The sequence below is a fragment of the Hyperoodon ampullatus genome, assembly GCF_949752795.1.
Source record: "Hyperoodon ampullatus genome assembly, chromosome: 7".
NCBI classification, from domain to species: Eukaryota; Metazoa; Chordata; class Mammalia; order Artiodactyla; family Ziphiidae; genus Hyperoodon; species Hyperoodon ampullatus.
Window position 1 is genome coordinate 44,055,027 of NC_136920.1, and position 26,796 is coordinate 44,081,822.

The 26,796-nt window shown below is 37.2% G+C and overlaps 1 protein-coding gene and 1 pseudogene across 2 annotated transcripts in view; both read right to left on the reverse strand.

Moving 5' to 3' along the window:
* Positions 1 to 26,796, reverse strand: part of LOC307055869 (uncharacterized protein) — a 41,536-nt gene that overhangs the window by 7,737 nt on the left and 7,003 nt on the right. The gene's annotated exons all lie outside the window — the stretch shown is intronic.
* Positions 21,985 to 23,799, reverse strand: LOC307056711 (disks large homolog 3-like; annotated as a pseudogene). The gene is made up of 2 exons: positions 23,450 to 23,799; positions 21,985 to 22,656 (listed from the first exon to the last, which is right to left on the reverse strand). The product of its transcript is annotated as a disks large homolog 3-like (transcript).

A 26,796-nucleotide genomic window follows, 5' to 3' on the forward strand; every position in this document is an offset into this window, starting at 1 on the left:
TAATGGAATAGATGGAAATAATGAAGAAAAATACTTCAGACTTTGCCTTATGAGACAGTATGAATGGATGGTGATGCTAAACAGTGAAAGAAAAAGACTTAAACTGGATTTGGTGAACGAGGAAATCAATAAATTCATTCTTGTACTTGTTAAATTTGAGACAACTTAGGGCGTTTTTAGTGGATATGTCAGGAAGACAATTGGATATTGAATCTTAGGATAGAGGTATGAATGGTGTATGTATATGTATACATATATCTATCTATATATGTATATTGAAATTAGAACAGGTAATGGGGTGAGTGCAGACAGAGAACTTAACAGGACCCAGATCAAGTCTTAAGGAACCTCAACAAAGTAGACTGAAATGGAGCAGAGTATAAGACAAAATATAGGAATTGTTAATATTCATTATAATCCTATTGCAAAATGTGAATCATAAAGAAGTATCTTAGCAGATGCTTAATTTCAAAATGCTAAATATGATCTTTACTATCAAAAAACACCTGCAATCCCTTAGGGTTGTCAAAACAATATCTATATGAAGGTACCACTTTATCATTATTCAGAAAAGTGTGCTTTCTGAAATGTTTATTAATTTGCACTGAGGAAAGGTTTCCAGTTGATAATTTACTCTCAGAAAAAAAATAAATGCTATAGATTCTCAATTCTTCATGAAACTACTGGATTTTTCCAGTCCTGAAATGAATTTTAATTCATTTTGAGGGCCATGAGGGGAAACTAAGGAGGACTGTTACAGAGCAGAGACCAATTTAGTGAGGAAAGCATCAGTAAGTTGTCATACTTCCTCTCCCTCTTTTCAAGTATAGCACTTTTCAAGTAAAGAACATTTGGATGAGCCAACTGTTCTTCCTTGCAGAGGACTTAATAAAAAGAACAAAATGTATGAAGTTTCACAGAAAATAGTTCTAAATTTAGACAGAATATAATTATTTATATGATTATACAACATAACCATGAGTCGGTGCTTAATCACTCATCATGATGTCACTTTTTGTATCATAAGAAAGACAAATTCAAAATGGGAAATTACACCAAGTAGTAGGCACTTAACAGCAATATGAAATTTTATAAGGCAAAGTAACTTCACATATTAGACTGAGGTATATCATCCTCAGAATTATATAAGTTACCTGGATTGAAAGGAATGGAGGATCTTCTCCATTTAAGAAATAATGGTGGCTGTCTAGGTACGGTAGATGTTATGGTAAACAAGAGAGAATCATTGCTTTTTGTTACTTCAAATTCAAGTAAATAAGCAAACATAAAAGTAAACAAGTAGTAGTTTAAGATAATGGTAATAACCTCTATGGAAATAGAGAAACAATAGTGATTAGGGTGATGGATAGCTATACCAACTGAATATGTATGGAAATTATGGCCAAAGTACATGCCCTCTTTCCGTGACAGACCATGTGGCTTGTGCTCATTTATCCATAGTTCCAAGTCACAGTTGTTCTCATTGTAGCTGATGACTCCAGGAGGAAAGAAAATATCTCACCTCACCCCACATTTACAAGACCTCTCTTCCAGACCACAAGTCGTGAATTCTGTAAGGCCAAAATATCTTTCCTTCCTCAAAAGACTATTGGTACTAAATTCACTAAATGCCTCATATCCCTGCTTTCTACCACAGCTTCTGTGTAGTAGAGTCTATGTGAATGGTGTGCCACTGTGGCAGTGACTGTGACTTCATATTGTATCTGTGAAGCCACAAGATCTTTAAGCTATCCCTAGCTCTATTCTCATCTGTATGATTCTCAGTATGTCTGTTTCCTCACGTGCCACCCTACTCACACTTATTTTTCCTCCAAAACAATCACATTGGGCTTTCTGGGACACTCTCCATAGAACCAGCAAGTCCCTACTATCCTACCAGCTTCCCCAAATATTACTTTAACTGAAAATGGATGACTACTGAGAAAACTTCTGCAGCTCTCCCAAGTAGAAATTGTTCAACATTCTAGAAAATAATAGCCATAATAATTGCAAGCATTTATTGTGCACTTCCTATGTACAGCACTACACCTATTCTGTACATGGATTTATTTCATGAATAAATTTCATAACCTTATTTCATTTAATTATTATAGCAATCCAATAAAGTAAGTATTTTATTCATATTTTAGAGATGTGAAACTGAGGCATAGAGAGATCAAGTAACATTAATCAAGGTCACAGAAGTATAGAGAGATGGAGCCAGCAGTGGAATCCAAGCAGTCTGAATCCAGAGCTGGGACTCTTAGGCAACCACTTCTTCTCATGGGTTAGAAGTGGGGCTTGAGTTGTCATTGTTGTCTTGTTCTACAGAAGCTCTTTCAGCCACCTTTAAAAACTCCCGTTCTTTGTTGTTTTTACCTACCAACCTCCTGTCCAATTCATCTCATTCACTAAAGATTTTGGTACCCTGCTCAGGGTATTCCTTTCCTTCTTTATTCTTACCATAATCTCAGGAAATTCAGTGTCCACATGGACAATTTATCCAACATCGTATTTTAATGGTTCCCTAACTTTCTTATCATTAATGGTATATTTCAGATCATCTCCACCAATTCCTTATAATTTATCACTGAAAAAATTTCCACTTTCAAAATTATAAACATTTCACTCTCTTATGAAAATTTCCATTTGCCTGCTCAGAGCCCCAACTCTCACTGTTCTTCAGTCTCTGAGCCTTCAGCTCCACTGACCTCTCCACTTCTTCCAAATATCAAACTCCTTATACCTTTGTTTGATTCTACAATATTTTACTTCAATAATTTTGGTGCCAATGCACTAACCTCCCTTGTCCATTTGTCTTTTTAAAGCCTTCAATGAGAAAAGCTCGAACCCTGAATCCAACAATCTTTGTTACCTGCGTCTATGTCTATACTCAGATAGCTAAGCACTCATAAATGGATTGACAGTACATAAATGGATTGATAAATTCAGTCAACAACTTCACCTATACACAATCTTAATATAATTCTCTAATCATCTTGATCTAATTTCTATAATATTTCATATGTTCTTTATTCTTTACAAGCTGTGATACCCTGTCCATACACTTCACTCTAGCAGATGATTGCATTGTACTTAACGAAAATGATTCGAGCCATCAGACAGGAATTCCTTGAATATTCTGCTGCCAAATCTGTCATTAACCTGCATGTGTACCAACCTTCTCCTCCTGCCTTCCTGATACAAAAAGGTGCATGTCTCTCCTCTTCTTGAAGGCCAATCTTCATATAATCTGAGTCCCAGTTCCTCCCACATTCTTCAGAATCTATGCTAACATTTAATGCTTTCACTTTCAGAGTATTTTTTTTTTCTTTTTACTAAGACCCACAACAAGGAATATATGTATTACATTGCAACCCAATACATTCACATTATACATATGTAATATATGTACTTATCACATGTAACATATGCACTGTATATAAGTATCATGTACATAAGTATTATGTATAAATATATAAAATATATCTCGCTGTGGTTTGCAGTTGACAATTTGTATCAAAAAAACACAATTTTACAAGGTAAGATCACCTTATTATGCATGATACACTGATATTTTATTTTTTCTTTTTTTTTAAATTAATGCTGGTCACCACTCACTAAATTAATGCTACAACACAATAGTGAGTCATAACCTGCAGTTTGAACTGCAATGAATTACTCTATTCCTCTATAAATTTGTCTTTAAATTCTTTCATCTAAAAGTTAAAAAAAAAAAAAAAAAATTTTACCTCCAATGCTCTTTCAGCTCATATACTTCGCACATTTAGACTTAATAGAAAAGTTATTTTAGTCTGCACTTTTTGTTCCATTAACTCATCAGACCAATTTAATCTGTCTTCTACCACATTACCGCATGAAAACCACTTTCCTTAAGTTTCAGTTAGCTCTCTACAGTGAGTCCCCTACATACGAACATTCAAGTTGCAACCTTTCAAAGATGCGAACGTGCATTCGCATGTCCGATCACGTAAGTTAGTTCACGTGTCTGGAGTACATTGTCACGTGCATGCAGCCTCTACAAGTGGTTGTGCTTTTGTATACTTTACTGTACAGTACTGTTGCTGTGCAATATGAGGAGCTTACTAATGAAGACCTGATGAAATTGGAGACCCAGAGAAAGGACGAAGAGAGACAAGAGGAAAAAGAAGTACCCAAAGAACCCAAGAGATTCACGATGCAGGAATGGCAAGGGGATTTTCTTTATTTGAGGAGGCACTGTTAGTTTTTGAGGCACAGGGCCCAAACGTGGAACAGTTCATGAAGGTTGCAGCAGCTGTTCAGAATGCAATCTAGGGCTAACATGTCATCTATGATGAGAAAAAAAGAGCTACTACCCAGACATCACTGGATCGTTTTTTCAAGAGGGGAGGTAGAATTGAATCCAGCAAGGAACCAGAACCTGTGCCATCACCATCAGGCATGACTGAAATTGCAGCTTGGCCTCCGTCTCCTATTGCCGATGGTCCTTCAGCTCTACCGTCTCCTACCTCCTCTCCCTCCTCCAGTCAGTAACTCTCCTTGTCTGTTCACTCGATGCCAGCAGCTGTATGCCAGTTGTTGTACTGTACTTTTCAAGGTACTGTACTATAAAATTTAAAATGTTTTCTTTATTTTTTGTGTCTGTTTTTAAGTTATTTGTATGAAAAGTATTATAAACCTATCACAATACAGTACTATATAGCTGATTGTGTTAATTGGGTACCTAGGCTAACTTTGTTGGACTTATGAACAAATTGGACTTAACGAACATGCTCTCAGAATGGAACTTGTTCGTATATAGGGGACTTACTGTATAACTAAATTCTGTGGACACGTTTCTGCCTTCACACTACTCAGCATCTCAGCAGCATTTAACAACTGATTACCCCCTCCTTGAAACATTAATTTTGCTTTGCTTTCATGACACTACATTCCATTTGTTTTCCTCCCTTCTCTCTGTCTACCTCCTTTCAGCCTCTTTTCGCTGGCTCCTCTATCACTCTCAGGTACTGCAGGCCCTCTATTCATTTTATTCTTCTCTCTTAGCATCTCCTTCTCACTCTTTAGCTTTTGCTCTAGTTCTCCCTTTTATTGTTGGAATTACCACCTTGACTTGGGAGGCAAGAGAGGTGTCCTATTTATAGACTAGAGGTCTTTGGACATTAGTTGTGAAATGTCTTCCTATCCCTAGAGAATATAGAAATATTCATAATAATTCAGAATCCAAAGCTTCTCCTGAATCACTTCCAGGCATATGCAGTTACAGAACCCAGAAATATTGCTTTTTATATTCTACGCTCATGAACCTGACTGCTTTATCTCACTTAGGATTCACTGTATAATTTCTGACATATCAAGGAATATCAAGATTTTCTCTGCATTTCCGATTTAGTTAAATTCAAGGTTTCCTTTTCTCCCTACAGGACTATGTATCCCTACAAGTTAACAGCTTCTCTTGGAAGTCAGCTGGAAGGCTTTGAATGTTACATGCTCAGTATCTGAGGAATAGATTTGCATGATGTATGAATCATCACACCAACCTTTCCTAGCTTTGAAAATTCTGTGATCTGTTCCAAGAGATTTGGCAATTTCTCCTATCTTTAATTGCATTGCCTGGAGGGTAACCAGAAATCCTTTTCTAAATGTCTCAATGACAAAATAAAACTTAGCTTTATCTTCTTTTATATTTTCTCTCCCATTAGGTACTGTAAATTACTTGGTTGATACTTTAAAAACATGCAGATAATGCTACAGCAAGAAATATTTGCCCAATTTGTAATGTTTTCATCTTACAGATCTGTGTTATGCTCTTTTGAACCCAGTACTTTCCATTTCAATGTTGCATCCTAATATAATATTTTTTATGAATTTTGGACTTCAATTATGGTTCCAAATTAATTTAAAATTCAATCTTCTGTTTGGATACAAATTTGCAAATAACCTAGCTGAGTAGACAATTAGATAAATAAGCACCTACACCTACAGAGTTAAGTTCACAGGCAGGGTGGACCACATGGCAACTTATTTCTTTACCAAGTTTTGGCATTGAGGCTGCAAATGAACCTTGGATTATACAAGGTACCTCAATTTCAAAATGTTAAAATGTGGAGACAATGTATCTCTGAATCAAAAAAAAAGTCCTTCACTAAAATCTGCTGATTAAATTACTAAAATTGCAAAGAATCAATAAACATTTTGAACACTTGTTGCTTAAGCTATGTAACAAAATAATTTCATTTCACATGCATTAACTTATGCATATTGTAATTAAAACTTTGATATATAGCTTCAGTCTGTAAACATACAGATATCAGTTATAAATATTCACATTTTATTGAAATTCATTCTATTTCTCCTCTAATTTTATCACTCTGATTATTCCTTCTGCCCCCAGGCTACCTTTCTTTTTGGTTTTAAAATGACTAAATAAGTAATTCCTTTAAAGGACCAAACCTATGTCATTTCTTCTCTGAGAATCATAACCAAACAAATCATATTTGTATACCTTCACTGTTATATTAACAATTAAATAGGCACAACAAATAAGACTATAAAACTTTTATTAGAGTAACTAAGATATCACCCTATAAGCATTTGGTTTCTATGGTTTAGTAGTTATGGGGACAAGCAATTATAAAATTATAGTGATATGTTGTTAGTTAAATGGCTCAGAATTAGAGGAAGAAAAAGCCCAAATTATCAGGTCAGCACTAAAAAGGGTTAACTAAGTTTTATATTTATAATTTTTTACTCAATAGTAAAAATGCACTTAGTGAAAAACATTTCATCAAATTTAAGTTCTATTATTTTTTTAAAATTTTTATTGGAGTATAGTTGATTTACAATGTTGTGTTAGTTTCAGGTGTACAGCAAAGTGAATCAGTTATACATATACATATATCCACTCTTTTTTTATTCCTTAGATTCTTTTCCCATATAGGCCATTATAGAGTATTGAGTAGATTTCCTATGCTATACAAGAGGTTCTTATTAGTTATCTATTTTATATATAGTAGTGCATATACGTCAATCCCAGTCTTCCAGTTTATCCCTCCCCCCTTTCCCCCCAGTAACCATAATTTTGTTTTCTACATCTGTGACTCTACTTCTGTTTTCTGAATAACTTCCTTTGTACACTTTTTTTTAGATTCCACATATAATCGATATCATATGATATTTTTCTGTGTCTGACTTACTTCACTCAGTATGACAATCTCTAGGTCCATCCAGGTCGTTGCAAATGGCATTATTTTGTTCTTTTTTGTGGCTGAGTAATATCCCATTGCATATATGTACCACATCTTCTTTATCCATTCCTCTGTTGATGGACATTTAAGTTGCTTCCATGTCCTATTGTAAATAGTGCTGCAATGAACATGGGGGTGCATGTACCTTTTCAAATTATGGCTTCATCTGGGTATATGCCCAGGAGTGGGATTGCTAGGTCATATGGTAGTTCTATTTTTAGTTTTTTAAGGAAACTCTATACTGTTCTCCATAGTGGCTGTACCAATTTACATTTCCACCATCAGTGTAGGAGGGTTCCCTTTTCTCCACACCCTCTTCAGCATTTATTGTTTGTAGATTTTATGATGATGGCCATTCTGACTGGAGTGAGGTGATACCTCATTGTAGTTTTGATTTGCATTTCTCTAATAATTAACGATGTTGAGCATCTTTTCAAGTGCTTTTTGGCCATCCGTATGTCTTCTTTGAAGAAATATCTATTTAGATTTTCTGCCCATTTTTTGACTGAGTTATTTGGTTTTTTTTGATATTGAGTTACATGAGCTATTTGTATATTTTGGAGATTAATCCCTTGTCGGTTGCTTCCTGTGTAAATATTTTCTCCCATTTCTGAAGGTTGTCTTTTTGTTTTGTTAATATTAGTTTTGAAGTTACAAAACAAAAGAAAATCAAAAACAAAAACTACTCTTAACCCTGATTGGACTAATTCATGAATGTTAAAATTGTCAACAGTCAAAATTGAATATAGAAACAGTCTGTAAAATATATCAATATAAGCCAAATAACTTCCAACTCTAGTAGGTTTATTTGATTGTAATACATTGTTTTCCTGATTCTTTTTATGCTTCAACATGGCCAGACAGGAAATAAAATCTTTGCATTAAAAGCAATGTCTTTACCAGTCCAACCTAGGGCAGTTCAAAAAAGGGTCAGCCGTTCTGAAGGAGCTTCCCAAAAGAAAATTGAAAATATTTAGGTAGTGGAGCTTTTTCCTAAAAGTGTAATCAAATTTGGCCACAATAATGACCAAATAATTTTCCCAATTATATATAATTTCCAAAAATGGTTGTGTTCATGTACTAACTGAATTGGCAAAGGGGTGTAAGATGGTAAAATGCAACCTGTAGAATCAATTGACTCAAAGCTTGGCTCTGATCGACCAATCAGATGATACTAATTTCCTTTTGGAGGAAACAATACTGAGTAAGAATTAAAGTCACAGGCTACTGAATCAGATTGCCTGGTTTGAATGGTAACTTTAGCAATTATTAGCTGTGGGATCTTGAGCAAGTTACTTTAACTCTCTGTCCTTTAGTTACTTTAGCTGTCCTTTAGTTACTTAAGGTAGGTAAACAGAACCTACCTTATAAGGTTATATGTATGAGTAAATCATTTAACACATGTAAAGACCCTAGAATAGAACGTGAAAAATAGTAAGCTGTTGATAAATGTTAGCTGCTGATGTTACAAATTTAATGTGAATGTCTTGTTTTCTAAACTGGTTAATAAACTGCTCTGGGGCAGGGACCAAGCATTAATTTTATTTTCATTTCTGGTACTAGCACAGTAGATATTCAGTGAATACCTGTTAAATAATAACACAAAATGCATTATGTTATATCTCAGAAGAACATTATAGTACTAATTAGAATTCAGAATCTGATGACAAGGATTCCATGTGAATCCTTCAGAATAAATTAATTATACCAAAGCAAATACCTGTAGGTAAATTACATATACCCATTTCTTCAAAAGCCTATAGATATGTTTAGACAGATATTATTTTCATGAAAGACCGTGCTGCCAGCTTTACATAGAAAGATTCAAGATCAGCATTTCCCAAATAATGTTTTATGATGTTTTATGTCTTTATGGGGCTTATTGTCTATAAGATTTTTTAGCTTTATGATTTAATTTATATGATATGATATTTAACGTAAGTATACTCTGGATCTTGTGAAAACCATCTTAAACATAAGAATGGCTTCATAAATTCAGTACCCAGTTGGTGTTTATAAAAATAGTACAAGGAAGAGATTTTAATTGTCAGAGTCTAATAAGAATGTGACCATTTATATGTAACTAGTGAGGTGTGCCAAGTGAAGGCCAATGATATCAGTGTATTGACTAAACAAGGTATTCAAAGTAATTCCACAGACAAAAGTTATGGAGAATTGAGTCATCACATAGTCATTTCAAATTAAAAGTAGTCCTTGTTTAAGAGAGTCAGTACCATTTTCAACCTCAGAAAATTATTTATTTTGAACAAGGCATTCCTTCATTACACCAAATTAATTTTCTTAATGTTAGTTTATTTGTTTCATAGTTTTTCTTATACAAATACATAAGAAAATTATACTTATTTCTGTGTTTTTACATATTTAAGTAATATCACAGTAAAGAGTAACTTAAATGACCATTAGCAATATACAAGAGTGCTTTCCCTTTAAAATGGTCCCTTACATTACTCATGTGAGAAATATTGATTAAGATGATAACAAGGCCATTAGCATGGGAAACATGGTAGTGGCTAGAAGGAATTTAGCAGTATTTTATAAATATCCAATAGTTTCTGGACAATGAGATTTTTACCTCAGTTATTACTCTCTTCTTTAGAAGAAGGATTGGCAAAAGCAACATCCCTCAAAAACCATAGCCTATAGGCCAAATCCAACCTGCTGCATATTTTTGTAAGTGAAGTTTAATTGGAACACGGCCACCCCCATTCATTTATGTACTATTTATGACTGCTTTTGCCTGACAACAACAGAGCTGACAGAGACTACCAAGGCAAAAATATTTATTATCTGAATCTTTACAGAAAATATTTGCTAACTACAACTCTAGAATTTTCACTTTTCCTTAGTATTAAATATATCTTAAAATATCTTCACGGGACTTCCCTGGTGGTCCAGTGGTTAAGACTCCATGCTCCCAATGCAGGGGGCCTGGGTTTGACTCCTGGTCAGGGAACTAGATCCCGCATGCCACAACTAAGAGCCCGCAAGCCGCAACTAAAAGATCCCGCAAGCCACAACTAAAGAGCTTGCATGCTGCAACTAAAGATCCCATGTGCTGCAACTAAGACCCGACACAGCCAAAATAAATAAACAAAATGAATAAATATTTTTTAAAAATCTTCACATAGCTCCAGGGAACAGAATGGAGAATTAAAAAATAGACCTACACAAATTATGTCCAACAGATTTTTTAACGAAGTTGAAAAAAACAATTTGATGGAAGAAAGATAATCTTTTCAAGAAATGGTCTCGGAGCAATTGGACATGCATGGGCCAAAAAACAAAACAAAACAAACTTCAACCTAGACCTTAAATGTTATATAAAATTTTCTAAATTAATTTAAAATTAATCACAGGGACTTTCCTGGTGGTGCAGTGGTGAAGAATCTGCCTGCCACTGCAGGGGACATGAGTTCGATCCCTGGTCCGGGAAGATCCCACATGCTGTGGAGCAACTAAGTCCATGTGCCACAACTGCTGAGCCCACGCACCACAACTACTGAAGCCCGTATGCCCTAGAGACCGTGTGCCACAACTACTGAGCCCATATGCCACAACTACTGAAGCCCGCACACCTAGAGCCCATGCTCTGCAATGAGAAGCCACCACAATGAGAAATCTGTGCACCTCAACAAAGAGTAGCCTCTGCTCACCACAACTAGAGAAAGCCCGCACACAGCAATGAAGACCCAACACAGCCAAAAAACTTTTTTTAATAAATAAATAAAATAAAATAGCAAAAGTTCATTTCTAAAAAAATAAAATAAGTTTAATCACAAACTTAAATGTAAAACATAAATCTGTCAAACTTTTAGGAAGAAAACATAGAAAAAAAATCTTCAGGATCTCTAGCTATAGGAAGAATTCTTATACTTGATGCCAAATGCATGATCCATAAAAGAAAAATTGATAAATTGGACCTCATCAAAATTAAAAACTTTTTTCTACAAAATACTCTGTTAAGAAATTTAAAAGATGAATTATGATCTGGGAGAAAATATTTGCACACCTTACACAAGGACTAGTATGCAGAATACATAAAGAACCAAAAATAAGTAGCTGGATTATATAAAGAACTCTCAAAACTCACCAGTAAAGAACAATCCAATTAGAAAATAGTCAAAAGGCAAACAGACGTTTCACAAAAGAGGATATGTAAATAGTAAATAAAATTTGCCTTCTATATACCACTAAAAAGGATAAATTGATGGCATGGGAAAAGATGTTCAATACGGCTTGCCATTAGAGAAGTGAAACTTAAAACTACAATGAGATATAACTACACACCTACCAGAATGGCTAAAATTTTAAATGGTGGCAGGGCTCCCCTGGTGGCGCAGTGGTTGAGAGTCCACCTGCCGATGTAGGGGACACGGGTTTGTGCCCCGGTCTGGGAGAATCCCACATGCCACGGAGCAGCTAGACCCGTGAGCCATGGCCGCTGGGCCTGTGCCTCTGGAGCCTGTGCTCCGCAACGGGAGAGCCCACAACAGTGAGAGGCCCGCGTACCACTAAATAAATAAATAAATAAATAAATAAATAAAATGGTGGCAATAGCAAATGTTTGCAAGCATGCAGAGAAACTGGATCATTCATACGTTCCTGGTGGAGATGTAAAATAGTATAGCCACTGTGGAACAGTTTGTGGGTTTCTTATAAGACTAAACATGCAACTACCATATGACCCAGCAACTGCATGCTTGGGCATTTATCCCAGAGAAATGAATACTTATGCTAATTCAAAAACCTGTAGCCAAAAATTCATAGTATCTTCATTTGTAATGGATAAAAACTGGAAACAACTTAAAATGTCCTTCAGTGGGAGAAAGATTAAACAAACTATGGCATGTACACACCATGGAATACTACTCAGGGGTAAAAAGGCAGGATTGATATATATACAACAACTTGGATAAATCTCCAGGGAATTTTACCTAGTGAAAAAAAAGAAAAAAAAAAACCTAAAACTTTTATACTATAAAATTCCACTCATATAACTTTCTAGAAATGGCAAAAGTATAGAGATGGAGACCAAATTCATGGTTGTTAGGGATTAAGGAAGAGGAGGAGGAGCTGGAGTGGTTTTAAAAGAGTACAATAGGGGCTTCCCTGGTGGCGCTGTGGTTGAGAGTCCGCCTGCCGCTGCAGGGGACACGGGTTCGTGCCCCGGTCTGGGAAGATCCCACAAGCCGTGGAGCAGCTGGACCCGTGAGCCATGGCCGCTGAGCCTGCACATCCGGAGCCTGTGCTCCACAATGGGAGAGGCCACAACAGTGAGAGGTCTGCGTACTGCAAAAAAAAAAAAAAAAAAAAAAAAAAAAAAAAAAAGGAGTACAATAGGCAATAGATACACTTGTATTGATGGAACTGTTTTGTATCTTGACTGATCATAGTTCCATGAACCGTTACATGTGAAAAAATTGCTTACATCTGAATACACACACACATACACACACACACACACACACAAATGAGTACAGATCTTCCTTCCTTACGACAGGGTTACATCCTGATAAACCCATCATAAGCTGAAAATATCAAAATTCAAAAATGCATTTAATATACCTAACCCACTGAACATCATAGCTTAGCCTAGTCTACCTCAAACATGCTCAGAACATTTACATGAGCCTGCAGTTGGGCAAACTCTTCTAACACAAAGCCTATTTTATAATAAAGGATTGAACATCTCATGTAATTTATTGAATACTGTCCTGAAAGTAGAAAACAGAATGGCTGTATGGGTACAGAATGGTTGTGAGTGTATCAGTTGTTTGCCCTGGTGATCGCATGGCTGATTAGAAGCTGTGGCTCCCTACTGCTGCCCAGCATCACTAGAGAATCTTACCACATATTGGTAGCCTAGGAAAAGATCAAAAGAGATTATCATACTAAGTGAAGTAAGTCAGAGAAAGACAAATATCATATGATATCGCTTATATGTGGAATCTTAAAAAATGATACAAATGAACTTTTTAAAATAAATTTACTTATTTATGTATTTTTGGCTGCACTGGGTCTTTGTTGATGCGCGGGGGCTTTCTCTAGTTGCAGCAAGCAGGGGCTACTCTTCATTGCGGTTCACGGGCTTCTCACTGTGGTGGCTTCTCTTGTTGCAGAGTATGGGCTCTAGGTGTGCAGGTTTCAATAGTTGTGGCATGAGGGTTCAGTAGTTGTGGCTTGCAGCTCTAGGGTGCAGGCTCAGTAGCTGTGGCACACAGGCTTAGTTGCTCTGTCGCCTGTGGGATCTTCTCAGACCAGGGATAGAACCTGTGTCCCCTGCATTGGCAGGCTGATTCTTAACCAATGCGCTATCAGGGAAGTCCGATACAAATGAACTTATTTACAAAACAGAAATAGAGTCACAGATGTAGAAAACAAATTTATGGTTACCAGGGAGAAAGGGGGTGAGGGATAAATTGGAAGATTGGGATTGACATATATACACTACTATATATAAAATAGATAACTAATAAGGACCTACTGTATAACACAGGGAACTCTACTCAATACTCTGTAATGATCTATATGGGAAAAGAATCTAAAAAAGAGTGGGTATATGTATATGTATAACTGATCCACTTTGCTGTACAGCAGAAACTAACACAACATTGTAAATCAACTATACTCCAATAATTTTTTTTAATTCAAAGTACAGTTTCTACTGAATGCTTATCCCTTTTGCACCATTGTAAAGTCGAAAAATTGTAAGTCAAACCATTGTAAGTCAGGGACCATCTGTATGTGTAAAACTGGAAAAATCTGAATAAGATGAATGGATTGTATCAATGTCAATTTCCTCATCATGGTATTTGTACTATAGTTTTACAAGATATCATCATGAGGACAAACCAGGTAAAGGGTACATGGGAGCTGTCAGTCTTATTTTTTTACCACTTCATGTGAATCTTCAATTATCACAAAATAAAATTTTAATTAAATTTTCTTAAAAGCTTGCTCCATAGAATAAAAGTAACTTCAAATATTGCTCCTCACCCTTTTTTGAGCAACTTTCTCTGTGAGATTTTAATATATAACTTATTCAACAAATATGTATTAGGTATCCACAGAACTATCTAATGACATCGTATTGATACTAGGCACGTAGGAATAAAAGTAAGACTTAATTTTGACTACAAGAGAACACTTACTGAGAAGATAGTAATAGCTAATTTCCAACTGACAGTGTCTTTGAATTAATTACACAAGTGCTACAAAATATATTAGAACTTTGTTGTGTTAACTCCATGACTCCCAGATACTATAGAAGCTTATTCTAAATGCTTTAGACAGAGCCTCAGAATATGAGCTCTGGATTAAGAATGCCTGAGTTTAAAATAAGTCTTTGGGACCTACCAGCTGTGAAAACTTAGGAAAGCAAGTTAACTCCTTTATGCCTCATTTTCCTAATATGGAAACTTGGGGTAATAAGGTATTCATATTGGTCTTTGTGAGGATTATTTAATGTAAAGAGCCTGGAACAGAGTAAGGACTGAATTGTTCTTGTTGTCATAAGTAGTAATGAATGTAAAAGAACAGAATAATCCCATGTTCTCAGCTATTGCTAAAAATTAAGAAATCATATTTAGATGGTTCAACTGAAGCATAAACAAGCACGTATTTAGACATTATTTAGTTGACTTTTGCTATTTTTTTTGACTTTTGCTATTTTTAAAGACCCCTGATTTGTTAAAATAAATATGGAATACTGTAAATATTACAAAAATATATGATGATTGAATTACTACTGACCATTGAACAATGTGGTGGGGGGTGTTAGGAGTCCCCACCCTCTGTGCAGTCAAAAATCCAAATATAACTTATAGATGGCCCTCTGTATCCATGGTCCCTCCTTATCTATAGTTCCCTATTGGTGGATTCAACCAACCTCAGATTGTGTAGTACTGTAGTGTTGACTATTGAAAAATCTGCTAAGTGGACCTGTGAAGTTCAAACCCGTGTTTTTCAAGGGTCAACTGTACTCTTAGTTTCTGGAGTTGTAGTTTACATCATTGTCTTTCAGACATACTTATTTTAAATGATGAAAAATGAACTGAAATATTATGAAACAGATATTCAAAAGTTTAACCAATGAAATATTTTTACATGAGATCTTGAAAATGATAATGTTACCAGTAGAAGGTCACTATTCACAAAAATAGAGAATGTTAACTTTAACACATTTGGCAGAGAAACATCTGGATTTCTTTTTTATCTTAGTATGAATAATATCCTTGAGCTGGCCCCATTACAGCCTGATGCCATTTAGGGCACCTAGCAGATGTTTTCTCCTTTCCTTCTTATTTATTTTTTCCTTCTCACTATATTAGTTCCCTTTCTTTCCCACTTTCCAGCTTATAGAATTCTTTTTCCAGAGAAGTAATACGTGTCAATAAAATATGTAATAGAACCTGAGAATACTTCATAGCATTTTTTATTTTCAAAATTATTTGAATATCATCATTACTCCTATTATTTTATAGGTTAGTAAAATGTGACTGCCTTTTATTAAAAGAATCGTGTTACCTGTGCTGGTCACATTATTTTTTAATTTCTCCTTTCCAATGGCAAGTACTATATAAAAGTTGCTATTTTACTTGTCATACCAAGTAGATATGGTAAAGGCCTATTAGGCTCCTAGTTGGCTCAACCACTGTATAAAATTACACCCTAGGGTATATTTTTTTAATGCTGTCTCCAGACTGGTTTTGAAAAACTTAAGTATTCACACTTCCCATGGGAAGATATTTCATAGCATGACTTTAGTATTAGAACACTTTTCCTGAAACTCTATTTAAACTTTATATTCTTATATTACAATATTATCTTATTTTCCTTCAGTCCTCTAAACACATTCTGCTTTGGTTTTTATGAATTCTTCACTCAATTATCTCATGACCAACTGAGTATTTTGTCATTAATATTTCCCATAAAATAATTTATATTAATTCAGCTATTCAAATAAATGGAGAAAAGCATAAGCATATATTATTCAGAACCATAGATAATTGATCAAATATATAATTTTTAAATGTCTATTAAATGATATCTATTAAGCTGACTCATTTTGAAGACTTTAAGGAAAGAAAATTTATGTTATAAATATAGTAAAACATTGAATTAGAAACATTGGTAGTGGGACTTCCCTGGTGGTGCAGTGGTTAAGAACTTGCCTGCCAATGCAAGGGACATGGGTTCAAGCCGTGGTCTGGGAAGATCACACATGCCACGGAGCAACTAAGCCCGTGCACCACAGCCACTGAGCCTGTGCTCTAGAGCCCTCGAGCCACAACTACTGAGCCTGCATGCCACAACTACTGAAGCCCATGTGCCTAGAGCTCGTGCTCCACAACAAGAGAAGCCACAGCAATAAGAAGCCTGTGCACCTCAACGAAGGGTAGCACCCACTCACTGCAAATAGAGAAAGCCTGCGTGCAGCAATGAAGACCCAACAACAAAGACCCAACACAGCCAAAAATAAATAAATAAATGTATTTTTTAAAAAAAGAAACATTGGTAGGACACAGAATGATTGAAAAATTATGAATAATTGGCCTATCCCCAGCCCTGGACATTAGCTTAATCTTAAATTATCTGAAGGAAATTGTTCTGTATATTGTTCTAAGATTAGCCAAGAAATAAATATACCCTTTTAATCTTTGAAATTTTGGTGAATATGACTGATACGAATAAGACAAATAAATATATAAATAAATAAAACTCCAAGTATAACATTATGATACATAAAATTTAATGCAAGCACATTGGATTTGGTAGAAATAATGGTGACCAAATAAAATTCCCAATAGTATGAGTTATAAATGATAACATTTTATGCAGACAAAAAACAATAAATGGATCAACTCTTAGTTTAAAATTTTATTTTTAAAAAAATTAATAAAAATAACTTCAGTACATTTAAAATGAAATGGCAAAATTGTGAATGGCTAGCTGTGAAAGAAAATTGGTCAACAGATTAAACTGACATAATGACATCCATCCAGCCAAATATATTTTTATTTTCCCCCAAATATTTTCACCAAAAACAAATCAATTTTTGTTATAACTCTGATTAAAATATTTTACTTTTGTGAATGAAAAGCAAAATGATCTTAGAATCAAAATCTAAAGTTAAATACCTATTTGCTGAAAACAGATCAAAATATTCTGTATCTATATTTAAAACATAATAAAGACCTTCTGATTTTTAAAAATAAAAATAAATTATTTTGATAGGACTTGGGATAGAACCAATTATTCACTATTAATCCATTTAATAAAAATTTGCTGAGGGACTTTTTTAATTGTCAACATGTGCTTAGTTATAAGAAGCAAATTGCTGTGAATATGGATTTCAAAATCTGTAAAACTTATAGAGAATTGTATACTGTAAATACAGTAAAGCTTCTTAAATAAAAATTGGACATACTTTTACATGAATGCTTCTAAAAAGTGTACTAATATACTTACAAGACTTTATGGTTCACAACACATTTTCAAAAATTTTTTTCAATTGATCCCCCTAACAACCTATTTTTAGGTTAGAAAGCATGTGAACCAGAGAAGTGAAGCAATATGTTCAAGGTATATATTTGGATTCAATGTCAGGTCTTCTTACTCCAAATTTAGGCTCTTCTCATTACTTGTTTTTGATTACTATGTTGATATCCAACTACTTTTTATTATATTCTTTAATTTTATTTTTCTTATATATTGATAAAAACTCACAGCTTATATAAGCAATTTAATAAAATTTTAGAATTACCTTTGGGAAACTTAAACAGAAACAAAACAAAAATAAACATTTCCTTACTCTTCAGCAAATCAAATCTAATACACATTTTACATTTAATAAAAAAGAGTGAAGTTTGTGTTTTCAAAAAGCAGCAAATTGAATTAAATTTTAAGAGAGCTAAATATATTTTCTAAAACTACTGAGCCAGATGAAAACAAAGAACCCCTTCCACTACGTACAAGATTCTCATGTTTTTAGACCACAAAAGATCATATGCTGAAAGATTTTTCCCTAATCACCACACACACACACACACACACACACACACACACACACACGTCTTGTTCCCCTCCAGTATTCTATACTGGTTCTATTTTGAGAGGTATCATTGACTATTTAACCTGTAACTTTCAGATATGAGAACTCACACTTGAACTGGATCATATGGTGAGGACAGCTTCAAGTAGGAGGTATAATTTGTTTGGAACTTTAAAAATGTATAAGTTTTTTGTTGTTGTTATTGTTTTGTTTTTGGCTGTATTGGGTCTTCGTTTCTGTGCAAGGGCTTTCTCTAGTTGCGGCGAGCGGCGGCCACTCTTCATCGCGGTGCGCGGGCCTCTCACTGTCACGGCCTCTCCTGTTGCGGAGCACAAGCTCCAGACGTGCAGGCTCAGTAATTGTGGCTCACAGGCCTAGTTGCTCCGCGGCATGTGGGATCTTCCCAGACCAGGGCTCGAACCCGTGTCCCCTGCATTGGCAAGCAGATTCTCAACCACTGCGCCACCAGGGAAGCCCAAAATGTATAAGTTTTAAACAAGGAGATATTAGAAAAGAGAGAATGAATTAAAGAAAACAAAGCATTATGGAAATCACGGGACATATCAGGGCAAGAGGAAGTAATCCAGTTTGACTCATGTATAAGTCAGGCGAAATGTACTAATAAAGGATAGAGACCACGGTGTGAAGATCCTTGAATGCAAGCTCTCCACCCTATACCTAAAAACTTAACTATACTTACACTCATTTTTACATCATTTCTTTCAGACTCCAAAAGAAAAAAAAGTAATACTCTCTCCATGTATGAACAAATGCTTCATCTAGTTTTTGATCACATCTGACCATTTCCAGAATCTTGTTTTATTAGCTATTCCCTACTTTTCTTATATTTTAGCCCTCTATTTGTCTACCAGCTTGTTTCTTCACAAATTATATTCATGCTCTAATCTCCTCCATTTAAAATAAACAAAGCAATCCATAAATATTCTTCCTCTATTCAGACTTTCTATGGAGCTACCATCCTGCTTTTGAAAGGAATCTTCTCACAGGAATAGTTCACCCCTTCTTTGCATCTCATGCCTCCTGTCCCACAGAAGGTAGGCTAACACTGTTCTAGCAGAGGTCACCATCCAGGATACTAATTGCCAAATCCAATCAATTCGTCTGAGTTCCCTTCTCAGTTAATCACTCTGCAGAATTTGACACTAAACTATTCTATTCCTAAAAATTGTTCAGTTCTTGTGATACATGGCACTATTCTCGCCATTCTTTTTTTTTTATTTCAACTATCATTTATTCAAAAAAATATATATCTATATATCTATATATCTATATATATAGATATATATATGCCTCCTTGGACGGAACACTGGTAAACCAACTAGTGTCATGCTTGCTTTGAATCTCTGCTTTCCTTCCCTGGGAGGGGTAGAGGGGTGAGCATCATTCAAACTACGTAATTTAACATCAGAGAAATCAACAACACTCCCAGCTCACAACCTCCTCACCAGAGTCATAATCGGACACCACTTTACTCCTCTTGCCTTCAATCCAGTGTACCGCGCAGGTAAAGCTGTTGCCTTTTTTTTTTTTTTTTTTTTTGCGGTACATGGGCCTCTCACTGTCGTGGCCTCTCCCGTTGCAGAGCACAGGCTCCAGACGCGCAGGCTCAGCAGCCATGGCTCACGGGCCTAGCCGCTGCGCGGCATGTGGGATCTTCCCGGACCGGGGCACGAACCCATGTCCCCTGCATCGGCAGGCGGACTCTCAACCACTGCGCCACCAGGGAAGCCCGCTGCTGCCCTTTCTTTACTCACATTCTGGGCTCCACACTTTACAGTTAGCCTCATCATGCTGGTAGGAGAACTGTTAACAGACTTCCTAAATCTGGCTGGTAGCACTCAAAGCATCTTCAACATGTATCCTTTGCACCGGTTGTAACACAGTGGGCTAGGAAACAACAGGTTCAACCCTGGGGCCAAGCATGTCCACACTCTTCTCCCCTGGGTCGTGCCTCCAGCGTGGAGCTGAGGGAGGCATGGTGGCTTCAAAGGGGCATGGTGGAGCAGGGCCCGGGCCACACCTGCCGCCTGCATTTGTGGTCAGAGAAAAACCCTCTTGACCACAATCACCGCCATCTGACTCTGGGAAAAAGCAACAAGTTTTCACATCTCAACAGTAAGTGAATCTCAGCTCTACAGCTCAAATTGACAGCATTAAAGTCTACTTTCTTCTTGAAGAAATAGTAAGCTACCAGCTGTTGGTGAGGGATTGGGGTAGGTAGGGTACATGAAGCAGCTGCGAAAAAAACCCAAATCAAACTTTTCATTACATGGCTGGCCAAGCTCAGAGCCGTCCCACTGTCTCTGCACAGAGCTGAAAGGCAAGTGACTCTCCGTCCCTGTCAGTGGGCCCCATGACAGGGCCTCAGCTGAGCCCAGCATGTCCCTGACACGTGAGTGAAGGGACACATTACAATAGGAGGCCCAGCTCCTGTCGGTCCTCACCTGCCCCCACTTCCCTTTCCGCTGACGGGATGGCCAAGCCCGGGTCACCAAGTCTACCACGAGGCCCAGCTCCTCCAGAACATCATGAGCCTTTAGAACATGGTCAAATTGGCTTCTACACATTCACTTAAATAGTAAAAGTAAAATTTGGAAGAATGAAGAGGCTGACACAGTAGCACAACATGGTTTTGGTTTAAGAGCAGCTTAAAAATGAACAAAAAGGAAACATCTCATGCAGACACATCAGGTGGCATAAAACAATCCACAATTTAAACCATGGGAGCACCCTTAGCCATTCTCTCACTCCCCACTCGTGGGCCTGACTGTGCCCCAAGGGCAGCACTGGCTCTAGGGTCACAGCTCCAAGCCTCTGGCCCCTGGGCAAAAGCCCTTTCTCACCATCCTCCAGCTGACCCCTCCTAAAGAAAAGCCCAGCTCTCAAGAAAATGACTAATGCAGGTGCCCTCCATACAGCACTTAACTACCACTTTCACTCCCTCCCCAACCAGTTGGGATATAACATGCCATCTGATTGGAATATGAAAAGTAAAGCATTTCTCTAATAACACAGTACCATTGATGAAATCTCCATAGATTTTCTAGTCCAAATGCGTGTAAATATATAATAAACTATATGAGAGTATATAATATATATAATAATTTCTATATATTATATAAATTATATATATATATATATATATATATATATATATATATATATATGATACTTTCTATCACTGTGACTGGGCCGTCCCAAGCCTCAAGACAGTGTACAGATCGTTGCAAAGCCTGGGAGCCTCTCCTCACGGGGTGCACGGGGCTCACTTCATAAGCCGCACAGCAGTCCAGTCTGTCTTTTCATCAGTCCTCCTTTCTTCTCTTCGCTTCAGCTTGGTTTTATGCAAACAATGACTCTGATGGATTTGCACCTGTGCTAGTGCTTGGGAAAGGTCCATGCAGGAATGGGCACAGTCACATGATGAGTAAGATGGCATCATCCCCCAAAATAAACTAAAACAAAACAAAAATGTAAAAAAACAGAACAGGACTAGAAAACTCAATTTTTTGGACATATCTAAAAAAGGGGACAAGAACAGTGGTCATTTGTTCTCCCCATGGGGACAGGAATGAAGAGGGAGGAGGGAAGGGGGAATCGATTTCTTCTGTTCACAATAGAAGGGTTGGAGGGGATTCTTCAGAGTTTTTCAGGGGAGGGACCCAAATGTAGTGCCCAGACTGGTCCTCAATGATTTCTTTGAGTTTGTTTTAAATCTCTTCCAGTGAGTCACCCTGTACAATGGCTGTGAAGTATTCTCCAAACTCCTGCTCCAGTTCCATGGCTTTGTCATAGATCTTATTTGCTTGTTCATACGTCTGCCATCAGTTCATTTCCATAAGCGCTTCAATGGACTTGGGCTTGATGAAAATGGCAATGGGATAAAGTTGTGACTGCTGCAGCCTCTTGATAGCATTGCCAGAAACATCTAAGATGCAGTGCTTGCCCCTCTCCCCAACTCCCTTCACTGACTAGATGCTGGTCCCATAGAGATTATCGTTGAATTGGCCTGCCTCAATGAACTTGTCCTGAATATCCTTCTCCATCTGTTTTCAGGAGACCATAAAGTGGTAGTCTTGCCCATCCACTTCATCATCACGCTGAGGCCCAGGTAGTATGTTGTACACAAAATCCAAATTTATGCGGGAACTCCGAAATCAGGTCATCGTTGACTCTGTCCTTCATTGGGCCCAGGATGATGACAGGCCTTGCACAGTGAATTTCTTGCTGTGTCACTGGCTCATATGACAAAATAGCATCCTCCTGTCCTTTGGAACTGCTTTCACGTCACTGGTGTTGGACGCTGTTCTCCTATACCATGTTTTCTTTGTTCTTGTAAAATGAAAACTTTTGAGAGAGGCAGAAACTTTTTACGTTGTTTTTTTTTTTGACATCTTTATTGGAGTATAATTGCTTTACAATGGTATGTTTCTGCTGTATAACAAAGTGAATCAGCTATACATATACATATATCCCCATATCCCCTTCCTCTTGTGTCTTCCTCCCACCCTCCCCATCCCACCCCTCTAGGTGGTCACAAAGCACCGAGCTGACCTCCCTGTGCTATGTGGCTGCTTCCCACTAGCTATCTATTTTACATTTGGTAGTGTATATATGTCCATGCCACTCTCTCACTTCGTCCCAGCTTACCCTTCCCCCTCACTGTGTCCTCAAGTCCATTTTCTACATCTGTGTCTTTATTCCTGCCCTGCCCCTAGGTTCTTCAGAACCATTTGTTTTGGGGGTTTTTTTAGATTCCATATATATGTGTTAGCATATGGTATTTGTTTTTCTCTTTCTGACTTACTTCACTCTGTAAGACAGTCTCTAGGTCCATCCACCTCACTATAAATAACTCAATTTTGTTGCTTTTTATGGCTGAGTAATATTCCATTGTATATATGTGCCATGTCTTCTTTATCCATTCATCTGTCAATGGACACTTAGGTTGCTTCCATTTCCTGGCTATTGTAAATAGTACTGCAATGAACATTGGGGTGCATGTGTCTTTTTGAATTATGGTTTTCTCAGGGTATATGCCCAGTAGTGGGATTGCTGGGTCGTATGGTAGCTCTATTTTTAGTTTTTTACAGAACCTCCACACTGTTCTCCATAGTGGCTGATGGACCAGTTAGACACAATCATCCCCATCCTGGCATGAAACTTCACTGTTTTCAGTCGAGCCCTTTCTTTCTTTCCCACCCTCTTCTTACTGGGGATCACACTGATTTGCTCACTTTCTCCTTGTGGGGTCACCAGTCTCACCTGCCACCACTCATCATCAGAGGTGTTAATGACAGTAGAATGTCACCAAAGGAGAAGCTGAGGCCTTGGCTCGATAGGCAGCGTTCCCAAGTCTGGTCATAATCAAACAAGGCCCTGACATACAAGAACCTCTTCTCACTCATTTGCAGGGACCGACCAAGACGCAGATCTCATGCTGCTGTTCATCATTTGCTCTTGCAAGTCATGTATCTTCGATTCAAAGCGACTGTATTCTGGCACCGGGTGGTAGTCCAGGTCTAGTGCTGAGAAAGTGTCAGCTCGGGGCGGCCCCTCTGTCTCTCGTGGAAGACCACGGACCCAAAGCGGGGCACGTGGGGGGAGGGGAGGAGGAGGGGGAGGGGAGGGGGAGGGGGAGGGAGGAGGAGGAGATGCCTAAGGCACACGAGGTGGGGTGGAGGGGAAGGAGCGGCGCCCACCACTCTCCACCTCTCTCCCCATTCTTATACTGCTTCCTGACCACTTTTTTTTAGTCTCATTTGCCGTCCCCTCCAGGTCCCCCTTCGTGACTTACCATTAAGTGAATTGCAGTTACAAAAACAGAATATGTATTATGACCCATTTATGATATATTTGTATATATAGATATTTAAGAGTATGCAAGTACGAGTTGTATCTGTGTAAGCTAGGTCTAAATATATATATATATACCAAAATGCTAGTAGGCAATGGATATATTCTGGGTGAATTTCACATTAATCATTTCTATAGTTTTTTAATGCTTTTGCAATTATCATGTATAAATTTTAAAATTGGAGAGTCAATTAAAAATTCACCAATAATATTTATGTGCTGTTTAATTATACTTGTATATTAATTATTCCCTCAAGCCCCAATTTTTCCCCTGAATTACAGATCAGGGTGACCATAGTCACAGTCAACTCACTCCCCCATCTTTCTTCTGTGCCTCAACAGTACCCAAATCATACTTTCCTCTAGGTGAGTACTTTGCTGCATCTATATCTTTATTTTATTCTTTTTTTAAAAAAAATTTCTTTTACTTATTTTTTATACAGCAGGTTCTTACTAGTTATCCATTTTATACATAGTAGTGTATACATGTCAATCCCAATCGCCCAATTCATCACACCAGCCCCACACCCACGCCCACCATTTTCCCCCCTTGGTGTCCATATATTTGTTCTCTACATCTCTGTCTCTATTTCTGCCTTACAAACTAGTTCATCTGTACCATTTTTCTAGTTCCACATCTATGCATTAATATATGATATTTGTTTTTCTCTTTCTGACTTACTTCATCTCTGTATGACAGTCTCTAGATCCATCCACATCTCTACGAATGACCCAGTTTCATTCTTTTTTTATGGCTGAGTAATATTCCATTGTGTATATGTACCACTCTTCTTTATCCATTCATCTATCGATGGGCATTTAGGTTGCTTCCATGACCTGGCTATTGTAAATAGCTGCAATGAACATCAGGCTGCTGCAATGAACATTAGGGTGCATGTGTCTTTTTGAATTATGGTTTTCTCTGGGTATATGCCCAGTAGTGGGATTGCTGGGTCATATGGTAATTCTATTTTTAGTTTTTTAAGGAAATTCCATAATGTTCTCCATAGTGGCTGTATCAATTTACATTCCCACCAACAGTGCAAGAGGGTTCTCTTTTCTCTACCCCTTCTCCAGGATTTGTTGTTTGTAGATTTTCTGATGATGCCCATTCTAACTGGTGTTAAGGTGATTACCTCGTTGTAGTTTCAATTTGCATTTCTCTAATAATTAGTGATGTTGAGCAGCTTTTCATGTGCTTCTTGGCCATCTGTATGTCTTATTTGGAGAAATGTCTATTTAGGTCTTCTGCCCATTTTTGGATTGGGTTGTTTGTTTTTTCAATATTGAGCTGCATGAGCTGTTTATATATTTTGGAGATTAATCCTTTGTCCATTGATTCATTAGCAAATATTTTCTCCCACTCTGAGGGTTGTTTTTTCATCTTGTTTGTAGTTTCCTTTGCTGTGCAAAAGCTTTTAACTTTCATTAGGTTCCATTGGTTTATTTTTGTTTTTATTTCCATTACTCTAGGAGGTGGATCAAAAAAGAACTTTGTGTGATTTATGTCAAAGAGTGTTCTTCCTATGTTTTCCTCTAAGAGTTTAGTGTCCAGTCTTACATTTAGGTCTCTAATCCATTGTGAGTTTATTTTTGTTTATGGTGTTAGGGAGTGTTCTAATTTCATTCTTTTATATGTAGCTGTCCAGTTTTCCCAGCACCACTTATTGAGGAGGCTGTCTTTTCTCCATGGTATATTGTCGCCTCCTTTACCAAAAATAAGGTGACCAGGGCTTCCCTGGTGGCGCAGTGGTTGAGAGTCTGCCTGCCGATGCAGGGGACATGGGTTCGTGCCCCAGTCCGGGAGGATCCCACATGCTGCGGAGCAGCTAGGCCCGTGAGCCATGGCCGCTGAGCCTGCGTGTCCGGAGCCTGTGCTCTGCAATGGGAGAGGCCGTGGCAGTGAGAGGCCCACGTACTGCAAAAAACAACAACAAAAAAAGGTGACCATAGGTGTGTGGCTTTATCTCTGGGCTTTCTAATCTGTTCCACTGATCTATATTTCTATTTTTGTGCCAGTACCATACTGTCTTGATTACTGTAGCTTTGTAGTATAGTCTGAAGTCAGGGAGTCTGATTCCTGCAGCTCTGTTTTTTTCCCTTAAAACTGCTTTGGCTATTCGGGGTTATTGTGTCTCCATACAAATTTTAAGATTTTTTGTTCTAGTTCTGTAAAAAATGTCATTGGTAATTTAATAGGGATTGCATTGAATCTGTAAATTGCTTTATAGTCATTTTCACAATGTTGATTCTTCCAATCCAAGAACATGGTATATCTCTCCATCTGTTTGAATCATTTTTATTTACTTTAATCAGTGTCTTATAGTTTTCTGCATACAGGTCTTTTGTCTCCCTAGGTAGGTTTATTCCTAGGTATTTTTTTCTTTTTGTTGCAATGGTAAATGGGAGTGTTTCCATAATTTCTTTTTCAGAATTTTCATCATTAATGTATAAGAATGCAAGAGATTTCTGTGCATTAATTTTGTATCCTGCAACTTTACCAAATTCACTGATTAGCTCTAGTAGTTTTCTGGTGGCATCTTTAGGATTCTCTAGGTATAGTATCATGTCATCTGCAAACAGTGACAGTTTTAC